Source organism: Solenopsis invicta, chromosome 15, assembly GCF_016802725.1.
Source record: "Solenopsis invicta isolate M01_SB chromosome 15, UNIL_Sinv_3.0, whole genome shotgun sequence".
Classification (NCBI taxonomy): domain Eukaryota; kingdom Metazoa; phylum Arthropoda; class Insecta; order Hymenoptera; family Formicidae; genus Solenopsis; species Solenopsis invicta.
In genome coordinates this window covers 6,791,555-6,809,248 of record NC_052678.1, presented here as the reverse complement: position 1 = coordinate 6,809,248, position 17,694 = coordinate 6,791,555, and the positions used below count along the sequence as shown (strand labels likewise).

The window sequence follows — 17,694 nt, the reverse complement described above, 5'->3', positions numbered from 1 at the left end:
TGTGTTAAAGTAAGAAATTTTGGACATGTAAAAGTTAAAAATAACGAAATAATATTTAATTCGAGGAATTGAATTAAATTTGATTCTTTAATATTTAACGGCGTTATATCGTTCCATATTTTTTATAATATCAATATTATCACGTAAATATACACATAATATAAACTTCTAAATTCCTTCGTAAGAACTTTATCTTATCGAGATAAGAAGTATGCAGAGCTTAATAAATTGCGCTGACATGAAAAGATCAAACATTGTGTAGGATGTTTGAACGCGTCGTTAATGAGTGAAAATCGATCTTCGAGCGAATCTCAAACTTCTCCATCATTAGCTTGAACTTTTTTACGTTCAAGGGTAACAGACATCGCGTAAAGATAACGCGCAAACAAGCCGAGTATCGTATCGTGAAATCTGAACGAACCGCGAATTAAAGCCATTCCGCGATAGCGTAAACGTAGTTGTATTCCATTAACGTAAGTTAACTTGCGGTATTTCTTATTCTTGGAGTAAGAAAAAGATAAAAAGTTAAACCGAGATTAAAGCTAATTTACATTGGCAGAAATTGACGTACAATTGTCATCTTACAATTACTTATGATTACAGGTATCTCTCTATTTTCCATTATCTCGAATTTAATTTTTAAAAAGGTTAAGAATTGCCATAACAAAAATGTCATTCAAAAATACAGGTCTATAATCGTTTTTTAGTAATAAAATAATCATTTCGCATGTTTCGTTTGCATGTGATATACGTAAATATTATTCGACTTGCGACTGCTCGCGATCAATGGGATTTACGACCGAAATCTGAGAATGTAATCCCATTGTAAACAAAAAGATTTTGATGTTTACTACTGTGGAACGGATTGTAGAATCACGTAAAGAGCTTGGAGCAAAATTATTTTGAGTTAGAACAGTCTGCTGCTTAGAAAGAAGAGGATGACTCACCGAGTAAGAACAACATGTCAAGTAAAAGGTTAATCGACCCGAAGAGATGGCTCGCGGATGAGAGCAAAGTTCCGAGGAGTTTCTCGCGGATTCATCCCGACGAGTCGAGGAAGCGCGTTTTCCTCGCGCGTCGCGCCGTTTTTCCTCCGTTTCGTGCCGGGCGTTCCTCGCCGTGCGCGCGGCGGGGCGAATCGATCGCAGGTGCGTCACTTAACCTCAAAGCCGCGCACGGACGCCGGTACACGCGCGGCGCGTGCACACTCCTCGATCACGCGGCAGCGGCGGCGGTGGCGGCGGCTCGGCCCGGCCCGGCCCGGCCCGGCTCGATCCACCCCGCCCTGTCTCGCCCCGTTGTAACGCGACCGCGCGAATTATCACGACGGGTTACACCCACCTGCTACTCCACGTCTCTTTCCTTGCCCTCGCCGAACTCGTGTCCTTCCTCTGCCCGTTCACTTTCGACGGTCGACGCCAGCGAGCACCCCGCGTACGCGAGCACCACGTAACCGGCAGCAGCAGCAGGAACGGCAGCGATAGCGATAGCAGCGGTGACAACACCCCGCGTTCGTCGTTCTCTCGCCTCCTTCTGTCACCTGGCCGCACACATAAACGCACGGTACGCGACGCACCACTACCTTCCGCGCTCGAAAACGGCAAGCGCGGAGGCAACAACCTCGGCGCCGCTTTTTCCGTGATCGTCGTTACTTCCCCTGTCGGCACCGGCGGACGGTCGGTCGGTCGATCGGTCGGTCGGTCGGTTCCCGCGCGGCCGCAACGATATAGAAATAACGATGAAGTGTGCCGCGAGCGAGCGAACGAGTGAATGACGAGGGGATCACGCGTTGTTAGCCGTCGTCAGCTCTCGTCGTCGCGACTCGGTGAACTCGAATAACGACTGTCCGCCGTCGGCCGCAGGTTTTCTTCGCCCGTCGCCGTCGAGCGGCACGCGTCGTCGTCGTCGTCGTCGTCGCCGTCGTTCTCCTCCTCCTCCTCCTCCTTCTCCTTCTCCTTCTCCTCCTCCACCGCCTCTTCTCTACGTCGTCCGGCGGCAGATGCACGAAAGGGGGAGGCGAAGCGGAAGAAGAGGGACGTTGGAACGGTTGGAAACGGAGGAGAGACGGAGGAGAGATCTGGGTGAAAGAGAGAGAGAAAGGGAAAACGAAGGACTGCCGACTGGCGCCGCGATGCTATAAGCTCACACACGCGGTCACGCTCGAGCGACGACCGTCCCCGCCTTTTAGCCCGACGCTGCCGCCGTCCGCTGCCGTCCGTCCACTACCTGCCGCCGCCGCCGTCGACGAGTCTCTCGCCTCTATGCCGCGCGCGCTCGCTCGCTCGTTCGCCTGCTCACTTAGTAGCGCGTAGCAGTCGATCGTTTTCTCCCCCCCCCGATCGCGTCCAGTCTATCGCCGTCGTCGCCACCACCACCACCACCACCGTCGTCGTCGCCGTCGCGCTCTTCCGTCTCCCTTCGGTACCGGCGCGATGTAATCTCATCCGTGCTCATCTACAGCCTCCGTTTCGTTTCCCCCGTGTTTTACATCACATTTCCGCACCGGCTCCTCTCTTTCTCACTCTCTCTCTCTCTCTCTCTCTCTCTCTCTCTCTCTCTCTCTCTCTCTCTCTCTCTCTCTCTCTCTCTCTCTCTTACTGTGCACGGACCTCCCTTTTTCCGCTTCCCCCCCTCCCCGAGATTATGTAACGTTCGTTGAGAGCGCTCGTGTCCTTTAATTTAATCGGTAATCGCGCGCCAAGTATGGATAATCGCGTAGAAACGGATATGACGGAAGCGACGGAATGGGTGGATGCCGTAGGTACGAGAGCGACGAGACTCGGCTCGCGACAACGGCGAGGCGCGTTTTTCGATAATCTGGCGCCATCCCGCGGTACGACGTATAACCATAATTTTATGATGGATTTACAGCGGCGGTGAATGAAGCAAGTGTGAAATTTGCCTAATCCAGAAGGTCACAAGCGTTTTTGTTATTTATACTCTAATTATAATTACAACAGAGAGAAACCTGAGAGAGGCCATGCCGTCGATTTTCGTGTGACGCTTTCTCTAGGTCGTACAGTGGCGCCAATGGATCCACATTTTCAGTCGGCGGAACTATATGGCTGGATCCACCTTTTTTCCCGCTCGATTGGTGTATGTCCGTAGCAGCTACGGGAAAAAAGGTATACGACCTAGAGAAAGCGTCACACGAAAATCGACGGCATGGCCTCTCTCAGGTTTCTCTCTGGTACCGGCGAGCATAACGTTATGTGACGTTTAAAATGGCATACAAATTTAGAAGCCAAAATCATGTAACGCTCCGTAGTCCGCATGAAACACTATCGCTTTTTATAAGACTTTTACTCTTCGTAACGTGGGCTTTAACGCGCCGCTCGGGAGGAACCGATTTTATGAATGGTCCCGTTTTGCATAATTAGTAATTAGTATTTGCATCTTTTTCCGCGTAATTGCATCGTTGACGGCAAAATATTTAGTATTTTTAATATTCGCGAAAAAAAAGATTCTATTGTTACACGAAATCATACAAAAATGAAACAAATTGTGTTACTGCACGAAACGCTGATGTTTATCTTACTTATGTGCTTGTATAATAAATCAGTTGTTTTAATCCACCAATTAATCATTGTGCGCAAAACAATTTTTTATAGTTACTCAAATATGTGTAAATCATAATTTTTTGCATCAAAACTTGGATACTATAAAATCATTAAAATGGATAGTAAAATCACTATGGAAAGCAACACAGTTCAGCGTAGCTGTCAAATAAATCATCTAAAACACGGCTTATCATTTTTATATGCTATTTCAATATAATAAATTAATTTATAATAAATTATTTATGTAGCAGTATATGCATGGTTGAGTAGTAACTAGTCAAAAAGTTAAACGTTGTGCAATTAGAAAGATAAATGTTTTACTTTTTAACTTAATTAATTTTGAATAAACAAATTTTTAACTTCAAATAGTTATTTTTAAAATACATATGAATCTTAAATCATAAACATCATTTTCCACGTTAAAAGTTTTTACGTAAAAAGATTATGTAAGAAAAAGAAATTGTGAAAGGAAAAAGTAATCTTATTTAAATAATAATATTTCTTTGTTATTTCATATAAAAATGCCATTAAACTCAATTTAAAAACAAAATGTTTAATTTATTTTGGATGATTGCAATTGTTTTACTATTATAAAATAGAGTAATCTAATTTAATGTAATAATATTATTTAAAATTAACTTTTAAATTTAACTTAAGTTAATGTAATCTTAATTTAACTCTTAAACACGTAAGTGGATCTGACCCCACATGAAGCTTTGAACGCTTGCTATTTGAAGACGGAATGAGATAGGAGGTTCGGAGCAAGACGTAAAAAAAGTTTGAAATCTCCTCTTTCGATTGATATGTTTGACCAACTTTTTTGATCAACTAGAATTCGAACGTCACGGCAGCAAAGTTTTGTTAGGGCAAATGCGATCCATATAGTATGTAAGTGGAAATTTTTGTGACTATTTTACATAAAAAAACTGGACAAAATGCGTTCGAACAGGTCGGTTTGCGGATGTTACTCGCATATACTCTGTCTAAAGTTGGAATACTATAAAATGCTGTTTTACGAGAAAAGGGAGTTTTTTCTAAATATATAATACATATAATAACATTTTTGATAATAAAAGACTGCACCGAGCAAGTTCCATAAGTTGAATTCAGGCCATAAGGTATCAGTAAAGTAGAGGCAAGCGTTGGAAAGCTAAAAAAAAATTAGTAAAATTATTTAAATGCAGATCTGTTTTGATAAGTTATGAGAAGAAATATATATTTAAGTCACAAGAATAAAGTACGTTCTCTTACCTGCCACATCAAAAAGTCGCTAAGTCGACATTCTCCAGACGTACGAATCAATAACTCTGGATTTGAGGATTGGTAAGTGTACAAATAGTCAGATATTAACTCTTCGGTAATATCTTCTGGTAAGATTTCATTATGTTTTACAGCCGTTGCAGAATCTGTAATTGCATGAGTAAGTTCATCCCTTGCTGCAAACATAAAAAAATAAAAAAATATATATTTCTAAATTAGGTATTTACGTAACATTGGAAAAAAATGTAAATTTTCATTTGCATTTAGTACAAAATATAAAAGTGAGTGCATATATAAATATGATTTACGATGATCATATACTTACACGTATAAGCGACAGCAAAATTTAAAAATGCTTTATTATTATCCTTAGTGGCAATTACAATTTGAGCCATTAATTGGTTTATATCTTCTGGGATCAAGGACAAATTTCCAAACGCACGAAAGCACACTCCAGCATCCATCAATATGTCTCTAAAAATCAGGGTTAGGCACGTTATTTTATAAAAATAACGCGTTACATTTTGTAAAAAGTAACTCGTTAACGTTATTCGTCAGTGATTTTATAAAAGTAACTCGTTACCGTTACCGTTACTTTGAAAATAACGATTTGTTATTTTTTTGTCATTTTTTTCTAATGCTAAAGTATCAAGTTATTAGATTTTAAAATTACTTTATTTAATAATTAATATTGCATGTAGTAGTAAATATTAAAACTTTAAATTCTCTAAACTTATATACAATTGTATAGAACATAGTTTTTTTTATATTTATTTAACTTGTCTAATAATTTTTCAAATTCCTTATATTAATATCTTATTTACTTTTTACTATTTTTATACTGCACAATTTTTATAGACATTTAGATTAAACATTGTTTTTAGATTTAAACTTCGTCACATTTTACATCTCAGAAATAAATCAAAATTTTTTCAACAATATATGTGTGTGTGTGTGTGTGTGTGTGTGTGTGTGTGTGTGTGTGTGTGTGTGTGGGTATTCATAACGAAAGAAATTTTAAGTTTTTATACCATAGTAAATACAAAATTTGGAAAAAATTCCATACAATTTATGTAAAAAAAATATTATCAATTAATTGAATTTTCGTCAGAAAACTGTAAAATATTAAAAATAAAAAATTTAACCGATGTTTTTTTCTTACTCAAATCGTATGGAGTCTTTTAATGTAGAACAATGACAAAAAACCTATTTATTGTGATAAAACGACATTCTATGTACACTCAAAAACTGATTCTTTCACTAAAATTTATTACAATTACGATTCATAATCATCACATTTGAATGATTATGATTGATTATGAATGATGATTAATCAAACATTATTGATCAATATAAAAAAATTGATCAATACAAATCAATTTTAAACTAATTTAATGAGTAAGTGAATATTTAAAACCATTTTCTAATTGTATGTACATTGCGCATTATTATGATTTTGAAAATTTATTCTTCCATTTGATTTGGATAAAAATATTTGTATCCAATCAATACTCTAATGCGCGATCAGCGCGCGATCTATTGAATAAATAATAAGGAACTAAGTAATGAAAAAGTAACGGATGAATTCCGTTACTGTAAAAATGTAACGACGTTACCGTTACCGTTACAGACATAAAAAGATGACGCTCGTTACCGTAAAAAAAATAACGAATAACGATAACGACGTTAAGTCTTGTGTACACCCAAGGACTTTGATTCTGTCCATGTGGAAAATTTCCAAACAGAGAAGTCGCTATCTTTCTACATACTTACATTTCATGATTAACGTAACGATCAATAAGTTCTAGTCGTTATATTAATCATGAACTGCGAGTATGTAGAAAAATGGTGACTTCTCAGTTTAAAAAATATTCTGAAGGACAGAATCAATTACCGTGGGTGTACTTCATAAAAAATAAACATTAAAAAAGTATTAAAGAAATATTGAGTACATGTTATATGAATATTTACTGAAATCATTTTCTCAAGTGAATAATTAAAAGCAAATTTATATAATGTTAAATAAACATTAAAAAATGTTAAATAAAATTATTTTTTGAAATGAATAATTCATAAAAAATAAAAACTTGAAAAATATTTCTCCTATCTTTCTCTATCTGAAAAAGTGCATGTTATTCGATATTATAAATCGATAATTGTATCTTTCTCAAAGTTTATTGTTAACGCTTTTTCGTAATGCTGATTTTGGTTCTCCCGCGCTACACACTGATCGCGAGCTACTGTTATCGCAGAGATCGCATTTTCACGTTATGTATATCCAGGGTTAATAGTAAATTTATAATTTGAAGCTTATATATAATATCGAAAGTTGTGTAACGCGCGCTTGTTTTGCTAGTACATATAAAAAAACAAAGTAAATTAAAAAAATATTAAATAAACGTTACGCAAATGTTTACTGAAATTATTTTGTATAATGAAAAATTAATGAGCAATAAATGTTTGCATAATGTTAAATAAAGATTTAAAAAATGTTAACTGAAATTATTTCGATAACAAATAATTAATGAAAACTAAATATTAACCAAACGTTAAATAAACGTTTAAAAAATGTTAATTAAAATCATTTTTTCTAACCTACAATTAATAGCAAATAAATGTTTACATAATATTAAATAAACATTTAAAAAATATTTTGTAAAATCGTTATCTCAAATGAATTATTAATGACAAATAAATATTTATAAAACGTTAATTAAACGTTTAAAAAATGTTAACTAAAATCATTTTCTGAAATAACTAATTTATGAAAAATAAATGTTTACATGATATTAAATAAACGTTTTAAAAACGTATTTTTGAGATAATAATTTTTAAAATAATTCTTCAGTAAAAAAAAATGTTAAATAAATGTTAAATAAATATTTTTTTCCAAAATAAGTTGAGAAAAGGAATATTAAAAAAAAATAAACATTTAAAAAACATTTTTTAACTATTTCTTTCCTGCTTGGGAAGATTTAAAATTGTGCCGCATTGTAACGCTTGATTTAAAATACATATATATTTTTTAAGAGGTTGTTAAATTTCTGCCTACTGAGATCCATGAGGCCATCAAGTTCCTCTTGGCTACGATTAAAGTTGCCTATGCTGAACGCATAAACTGTGATTTCTTTGATACCAAGGTCCATGCACCAATTCAACGTTTCAATCATTTTATCAAACCTGTCACAAATAAAATATGTAACACATATACAGATTAGCATTTGCAAACTCTTTTCTCAAAGATACATACCCCTTTAAGTGTCCCTCCTTTTTTGTCATGTTTCGTTTCTGCGCGTAGCGTCTGTTACCATCCATGATGAACGCTACGTGCCTGGGAACCTTTCCGGTCTTTATGATGTTCAAAACCAAGTAGGAGAGGCCGAGGTAAGATGTTCCTGGGGTACAATGTTACGGTGATTATAATTTCAACATAAAAAAAATAGCGATATGTTCTAAGTACGTCACGAAACAACAACCGATCACGCAAGTGCGGCAACTATCTTAATATTGCAAATAGCGTTTAACTTAATTTACGCCGCGGTCTGTGCAAAGACATGCTCGTAAATCAAGTAAGTAAATATTTGTCTATCGTAATTTTTTGGTCTATTTTGCTTATTTAAGGTAGTTCCTATTATTTATTGTGTTTATGTAGATGGATAGACATTCAGAAATATGATACACTAGTGTTTATTCGTCTATTTTAATATGTAAGCAAAAAATTGTATCAAGATGTTACATGTGTCGAATGGGGCTAGTTGTTACCGTAATTTGGGGTACGCTGTTACCTTGGAAAAATTTGCCCTGTCGCATATGTGCAGTTGTCTATATCGATTCTCATTTTATTATAGGATGCGGACATATAACAAAAGACAGGAAAAGTTTTAATGGAATATACAACATTTAGTGTCAAAGAATTAAAGTGGAAGCAGAAATGAGAAAATTTTATTAAAATAAAAAATTTTTAAACTACAAAAACTTGACGCTCTTAGATATTTAAATATCTATCTAATAATCAAATGTTGTAAAGTATAATAGTAACTTAGAAAATTATAATAACTTACAATGTTACTTAAATGTTAAAGAAACTTAATCTGTAACTTACTTCTAATTGTTTTTAAAACGCATATTTTACAAGTGTTACATTTATTGCATTCGTTCTGCCAATTCTTTTCCTTGCTTTTCTTATCCAGTAGCGCCATATTTTCATAGGTAAAAAATTTTTTATTTTAATAAAATGTTCTTATTTCTGCTTTCTTTTTTAAGTTTTTAATATTTAACTTTTTATTGTTCTTCTAAAAGGTTGATTACATTTTTATTTTATCATTATTTAAATTAGGTACGTAAAAAGATTACAAAGATTATCTTAATATTGTTTTCCTAAAAAGCTGATCATTATTTTATTTTATTATTATTTAGATTAGATTTTTAAATTTATTATTTAGAAGGATCGTAAAGATCATTTCAAAGTACTGATCTTATAAATACAAATGTTTGTCACAAAAAAATGAGATAAAATATAGTTTCAAATGTGGTTTATAATTATTATAAACTCTATGATTATTAACATAATTATAATTAAATATAAATATCAGTTGTTTAGCTTTAATGTACCTGATTGTCTCGTTACCTCATTAAATATTAATTATAAATGTAATTCACGTGTTTTGATTTATTAAAAGATGTTTTCTTTTTTTCTTTAAATGACTTTATATCTTTTGGTAACAAATTACCCCAGTGCTTTTGGTAACAACTAACCCCATGAAGGGGTAAAACGTTCCTCTCTGACTCTGACACTTATAAATAACTTTGTACAAAAATCAATGATAATATACTACAATTAACCTTATAATCCTAAAATACAATAAATTTGATGATAAATCAGTCAATAGTCAAAGGAACAACAAATTATTTTACTAGTTATTTTTGATATTTTCTTAAAATCGGAACTTTTCTCCCCTATTGCAGCCAGTTCATGATACACTTCGTTATCCATGAAGGTGCATTATCCATAAAGGTGCGTTCCGAATCTAGGGACTCTAGTAGAAGTTGTTAGAAAGTTGTTCCGAATTAGCTATTGCTAGAAACCCTCTAACTATTGCGCGCTTTGAAAGTGCTTCGAGAGTGCGTATAGATACATAAAAGCTACTGCGCTGCTCGATTGTCGGGCGGTCTTTTTATACTGAAGTGATTACGCTAACATAAGCCGCTGCTTGGCGCAATTACTTCCGCTTTGTTAGCGCGTACGCGCGTACACATTTTCGGTCGTTGCCCGATGGATTTATGGGATTGTTGATTTTGCCTCGTATTGCGAAGGTGCTTGCTAAATGGTTTTACTTTCGGGTCATGGTAATTGATTCTTGTTGCCATGCACCGTGTTATGGCTAGGCTATAACACCTTATTTGTATCCAGGGATGGGCATTATTGAATAATTTTTCATTTAAATAATAAAAAAATCACGAATAAAAATTTATTCGTTATTCGGTTATTCTTGTAAATAATAAATAAAAATGTATTTGTTATTTGACCTCTTATAAATGATGAATAAAAATTTATTCGTTACTCAGCCTCTTGCAAATAACGAATAAAAATTTTTTCGTTATTCAACCCGTTGTAAATAATGAATCAAAATTTATTTGTTATTCGGTCTCTTATAAATGACGAATAAAAATTTATTTGTTATTCAGCCACTTGTGAATTATAAATAAAATTTTATTCGTTATTCGGCCTCATATAAACGATGAATAAAAATTTATTCGTTTTTCAGCCACTTGTGAATGATGAATAAAAATTTATTCGTTATTCGGCCTCTTGTAAATAATGGATAAAGTTTATTTGTTATTCAATATTGTCGGAAAATATAATTCGATATAATTTCTTTTTTATATTTTAGCGTTACAAGCGCCTTTGTATTTATATCTAAGCGGCTCATTTCGTTGGTGTCTCGAACCCAAATAACTCACTTTTGTTTATTTCCCCGTGCGTATAGACCCCGCGATTTTCTTTTTTACACAACTGCTTATTTAAAATTTTGATTTCATTCGTTTAAAATATTAATTATTTCAATAATTATAATCGTGTCTTAAGTGTGTTTTCTTGAGCGAATACTATTCGCTAATATTCCGCAATAAACGCCTCTACAACAAATATCTTATAAATAATGAATAAAAATTTATTCGTTATTTGTTCTTTTGTAAATAATGGATAAAAATTTATTTGTTATTCAGCATCTCACAAATAATAAGTAAAAATTTATTAGTTATTCAGCCACTTGTGAATGATGAATAAAAATTTCATCATTATTTAGCTGCTTGAAAATGACGAATAAAAATTTAAACGTTATTTAGTTATTCTTAAATAATGAATATAATCACTTATTCAATACAACCTTTATTCAATACATCTTGAATAAGAAACAAAAATTTATTTTTTTATTCAATTCTCTTTGAATAACAAAATAAACAACTGAAATTATTATTATTTTTATTCTATAAATTCTGAATAACAAATAAAAGTTAATTTTTAATTTTGTTCATAACAAATAACTACCTTAGCATTAACTGAACATATATATTTTAATAATTTAAAATGATTTTGTACTAATAATTAAAAAATGTAAAGGAGCATTTGAAAAAAACGTTATTGGTTAACATAATTTCATCAATAACATCAGTTATTATATTAAATTAATCAATTTAATATAAATAGTGATATTACTAACTCTTATTCGATTTATGCTGTGTTACGACCGAAAATTAATTTGGCGCACATTCTGCTTGAATTCGAAGAAGTATATAAAATTACACAAATAAATATAAGCACTAAGATCTAGCTGCGACCGAAGTAAGTCTTCTTACTAACAAAATCTTAAACATTATTTAGTCATTCTTGACTAAATTATTCTTTATTCAATACTTATTCCTTATTCAATACATTTTGAATAAGGAACAAAAATTTATTCTTTTATTCAATTTTCTTTGAATAACAAAATAGACAACTGAAATTATTATTATTTTTATTCTATAAATTCTGAATACCAAATAAAGATTAATTTATAATTTTGTTCGTAATAAATAAGTACCTCAGCATTAACTGATCATATATGTTTTAATAATTTAAAATTATTTTACTGATAATTAAAGAATGTAAAGGAGCATTTGAAAAAAAAATGTTATCGGTTAACATAGTTTTTAAAATTTTTAATATAATATATTTATTACATTTATTATGGAATTTATAGAATAAAAATAATAATAATTTCAGTCGTTTATTTCATTATTCAAAGAGAATTGAATAGGAAAAAAAATTTTTGTTCCTTATTCAAGATGTATTAAATGAAGATAAGTGCTTATTCATTATTCAAGAGTGACTAAATAACGTTTAAATTTTTATTCATCATTTTCAAGTAGCGGAATAACAAATAAATTTTTATTCATCATTTACAAAAGGCTAAATAACAAATAAATTTTTATTCATCGATCGTTAATCATTAAAAGTCAATCATGCCCATCCCTGGTATAGATAATTTCTTAGATTTTAGTCTTTGTATCTATGTACGATGAAACGGAAGTAACTGTTCATTTTTCAATATTTTGTAAACTGTTATTAACATCTAATTGCTTATCACAAATGTAAATTTATTGTCTTCAATCATTTCTAAAATTTTCTCTTTTGTTTCGATCATTCTTATCCGACGATCACCATCAGTTTCAACATAGTTTTATTAATTAGAAGAGAAGGAGGCTACTGCGGATATTACCGCTACTCCTGTTATTTTCATTATTAAGTGACGAATTCTAACAATTGCTTATAGACTTATTCGTTTGACAACTTTTTGTAGTTTTACCAGTACACTAATGCACAACAGCTAACAATTAAGTTATAAGTCATTTTTATTCTTGAACACTTCTAAACTTTTGAAAAGTATATTTCAGCACTTAATTACATATAAAATAAACATGGGTGTTTCTTCTCCTCTACTATTCCGAGATCATCTAATGCTCAAAAGATTTTCGATCGGAATGCATGCAATTTGGATAATGCTTCGCATTCAATCTTTCCGTACGCACGTTTATACAATTTGCTTCACAGTAAACTAAACATATCATTGTATTCGTTGTTATATCGGTACATTTTTTTTTCACAAAAAGTTACTTTTATGTGAAATACTTAGATGATGCGACCAGTAAAATATTCATAAAGTTTGTAATGTCTGGTGCCACCTCTGGGAAAGTTGAGATGTATCAAATACACAAATATAAAAAAATAATGAAAAAAATTGCATCTATCATGATTTCCTTTTGCGACTAAGCATATTATTGTTTAAAATTATTGTTTATAAAAAGAAAATTATTGTTTATAAAAGAAGAATGCATCATTATAATAACAACAAATACGCCGATATGTATTTAATTTATGGTAAAGCACACTGTGTAAGTATACGTGCAGCAAGATTATATGCAGTACGTTATCCAAATCGTATGCATCCTGATTGCAAAACTTTTTAACCGACTGGACCGCAGAATTCTAAATAGTAATTGTTTGATGTCGGCATCAAAAGTTGACGTAGGTCGTAATCGTCGAATAAGAACGATCGGAATGAAAAAAAGAATTGTAGAAATAATTGCTCAAGATTCTATTACTAGTATGTACACGTGTAATAAGTCACGAATCAGCTACAAAATCTTAGAAACGACCTTGATAACGACTCTCTTTTCGAGGATTTGAATTTGATTATAAAAAAGATGAAAAGATTTTACTGGCTCTTTATATAAAGAGAAGAAGGAAACTATTTATTAGATTACTTATTATTTCAAAATTATTTTTTAAAATAATTTAGGACAACTTAATGATGTCGGTGCCTTCAAATATAGTTTTCGTCTTTTGGGTGGTCTTGCAGGTTTAATTACACGTGTTGGTTCTTTGACATAAACAAGGACGTGAGACGTACTAAATCGAGAATCGGGACATAACTTTGATGTGAAATATCTATGTGTGAAGAAAATACAGATTGTCGTGATTCATTTGTTCGCGAGTGAACGGAATGTAACACTATTGTATTTCTTTATCTTTCGCCGATTAATTATTACTATATTAATGTAAGGTCATCAGCAGGTGACAGAGTTCCGAGCTGGTATCCAACGCGGTATCGCTATAAATTAAATTGTCAGTGTGTACCAGCGAGCATAACATTATGTAACGTTAAAAATGGCATACAAATTTAGAAACTGAAATATGAGATTTTTACTCTTCGCTATCGTAACGTGAGCTTTAACGCGCCGCTCGGGAAGAACCGGTTTTATGAATGGTCCAGTTTTGCATAATTAGTAGGCATCTCTTTCCGCGTAATTACGAGGTGTGTTCAAAAAGTATCGCGAATTTTGAATTTTCGCGGGTTACGTATATTCGAATTTCGATCTTTTTGTGGCGTTATGTTGGTACTCATGTCTCTCACTTATGCCGACAAGCTCGGCCATTTTGAATGTTCACTTAATTGTTGACAGCTGCTTTGCTTGCACGTGTTTTGGATCGTCTTCGATTTTTACCTATTCAAAAAAATGGATCAAAGAACCTGTATCAAATTTTGTGTGAAAAACGAAATTAAGTGCGCGGATGCATTCCGAATGTTGACTGTGGCATACGGAGAAGCTACCTTGGACCGAAGCAACGTTTATCGGTGGTACAAAATGTTCTCAGAAGGCCGAGAAGATGTGAACGACGAAGAGCGTGCCGGACGCCCGAGCACTTCAACAACAGACGAAAAAATTAATGAAGTGGAGAAAATGGTATTGGCCAATCGTCGAATCACCGTTAGAGAAGTTGCTGAGGACCTAAACATATCGATTGGCTCGTGCCATTCGATTTTTATCAATGATTTGGGCATGAGACGGGTCGCCGCGAAATTCGTACCAAACGCCCCTGCTCACACATCGTTGCTTGTGCGCGACTTTTTGGCCAAAAACAACACACTAATGATGCCGCAGCCACCGTATTCCCCAGATCTGGCCCCCTGTGACTTTTTCTTGTTCCCTAAACTGAAGAGGCCCATGAAAGGACGACGTTACGCTACGCTTGACGAGATAAAGACGGCATCGAAGGAGGAGCTGAACAAGATAAAAAAAAATGATTTTTTGAAGTGCTTCGAAGATTGGAAAAACCGTTGGCACAAGTGTATAATATCTCATGGGGATTACTTTGAAGGGGACAAAATAGATATTCATGAATAAATAAATAATTTTTGAAAAAACACAAAATTCGCGATACTTTTTGAACACACCTCGTACATCGTTGGCGTACCGGCCAAAACATTTAGTATTTTTAATATTCGCGAAAAAAAAGATTCTATTGTCACACGAAATCATACAAAAATGAAACAAATTGTGTTATTGCGCGAAATGCTGATGTTTATCTTACTTATGTGCTCGTAAAATAGATCAGTTGTTTTAATCCAGCAATTAATCATTGTGCGCAAAAAAATTTTTTATAGTTACTCAAATATGTGTGAATAATAGTTTTTTGCATCAAAACTTGGGTATTATTAAATCATTAAAATGGATAGTAAAGTAACACAGTTCAGCGTAGCTGTCAAATAAATCATTCAAAACACGGCCTGTTAAACGTAACTTTTAAAATAGCTTAATTTTATAAACTTTTAATTTATGTAAGTTTTAAAGAAATATTAATTTAATTAATCCTGAGAATGTGCATAAACAGTAAAAATGATTCTATGTAGTTCTAATTAGCTTACCTAAAATGTATTTAAATCCCATATTCTGCAAATTGCGAAACTGATGATAAATAAATGATATTATCATTGCCAAACAATGTATTATCGTTGTTGTTACATCCGTCATTATGTTCTGTTAAAAATAAATATGCACACATCAGAAATTTTTTCTATTACAATACACGAAAAAATATAGATTAAAAAACAATAGCACATATGAAATTTTTTTGCAAATTACAAAACTGTATAAATAAATAACATCTGTAAGCAGTGTATTATCGTCATCACGATAATATCAGCTACTTTTTGATATTGTCGAATAATGTTCGCGTATATAATAGCAATTTTTTCTACTAATGTAAACGGAAAAGTAAAGATAAACAGATAACAGTGCATGTAAAAATTTTAAATGCAAAAATGCGCAGATTTTCGGCGCCTATATTCAATGCCTATTCGTCGGAGTTGTTAGCGAAGGGGAATGGGGGTTATTGATGGGCGGCCGAATCCCAGGAAAGTATTGGGAGCACTTCGCGTAGGCCAAGCCAGGTTTACTGCTTACGTAAAACATCGTCGTTGGGTTAGGGTAGGTTAGGCTTCGCGGTGAATGTTTAGTTCGATTCCGTGATCCGTCTCGAGATCAGACGCAAAAAAAAGTTGGGTTTTGCCGGTGAGTCTAGGTCGGCGAGTCTCATATACCCCGCGTACCGAGCTGCCGATCGCGCGCCGAGCGCTGTGGCCTCAGGGGCGTTTCCATCTCAGAAGTATGTTGAATATATGCCCTTCTACTAAAGTACCTCAAGGGTAATGTGGAAAGCTATTGTCTAAATTCTAATTACCGTACATAGCTTTCCACATCACACATGAGGTACTATTATTGATGCGTTTTTTTTATGTGGTTTCCCAAGTAGGCCTAGTCCACTAAAAAATCAAAGAAAATAAAATATGTACTGCATAAGGGTGATGTAGAAAGCTATTGTCTAAATTCTAATTACCGTACATTATTGTTATTATAAAAATTAAGTTAAAAAAAAAGTTTTTCTCGAAAGGTACGCTACTAGCGTATTTTTAACGGATGTTCCTGAGGCAGAGCGCCGCTCGCGTGATCGCGAGCTCGACCATCGGCGAGCGGAAGCGGGGGTAAAAGTGAACGTCGCTTAAAAGGAATCGGCCCAAAATGCGCAGATCGTTGCGAACTCTGAGTTAGAGAATAGAGCTACAGTCGTCGGACATGGGGCGACCTTGGAACAACCGGATCCTAATTCCTCGGGGGCAAGCACGACATTCACTTCCATGAAATAAATCTTTTCGTGTCAGCAGGATTCCGGCAGAGCACGTTATTAATGGAAGTCTGCGTGTCCTTGGGTCCGTGTTATATAACAGGTTGACCGTGATCAGTTGACTGATTAAAATTTACTTTTATTTTCATCCAAGGGCGCCGACTACATGAGTGCACATCTATTCGACGTCAATGCCGATGGTTGATATTAATAAGTATTTCAAATCCTTTTCAACCACTCGAAAATTTCGTTTCTATTAGATGTAGTTTTGCAAATATATAATTAACAAAAATAATTAACGTCACTATTGTCTTCTCTTATCCAGATAACATATAGTTGAAAATTGGGTCATGTAGACGTTTTTTATTAAACAGATTTTCCGAAATTTTTTCATATTTAATTTAATTATTATATTATATTGACACAAAATTACTAGTTGCATTCTTATTTAAACGAATAACAGGAAAGCTATTCCAGATGCTATTCCGCATTTGTGAAAATAGTAAAAAAGAATATCTCCCCTCAAGCCCCTCACACCGCTTGCAACCCACCTACAGCTGAGCTGCCGACCGACACCTTTCTCTTCGAGCAGGTATCGATGTGCCGTAGGTGGTCATTTTGAAGCAATCCAATACACTTAAGGAGTGCGAATTTTAAAAAAGAAATTTTGTAACACTTTTTTTAACTCATTCTAGAAGGTACAAAGCAGTTTATAAAGAAATAAAAAAATTGATTTTCAAAAATTCTACAGTGGTGTTACCCCTTAAAAGCTCGTTTAAATCTGAGGCGGTGCCTTTCCTTGTTAATATTCATTTACATATTATTGCGTTAATTATTGCTACTGGTATTTATAATATATATTAAATAATGCAA

At 33.7% G+C, this 17,694-nt stretch overlaps 1 protein-coding gene and 1 pseudogene across 3 annotated transcripts in view; both read right to left on the bottom strand.

Annotated features, from left to right (window-relative positions):
* Positions 1–1,691, bottom strand: part of LOC105196722 (elongation of very long chain fatty acids protein AAEL008004) — a 34,260-nt gene extending 32,569 nt beyond the window's left edge. For 2 of the 3 annotated variants that reach the window (XR_005576410.1, XM_011162794.3), the window contains exon 1: positions 1,342–1,691. The gene's annotated coding sequence lies outside the window, so the exon portion shown is untranslated. Of the gene's footprint in view, positions 1–947; positions 1,175–1,341 lie in introns of those variants that run through there. The other variant, XM_039457728.1, reaches the window with a different exon arrangement.
* Positions 1,692–2,854: 1,163 nt separating this feature from the next.
* Positions 2,855–16,788, bottom strand: LOC120359678 (annotated as a pseudogene).
* Positions 16,789–17,694: the final 906 nt, after the last annotated feature.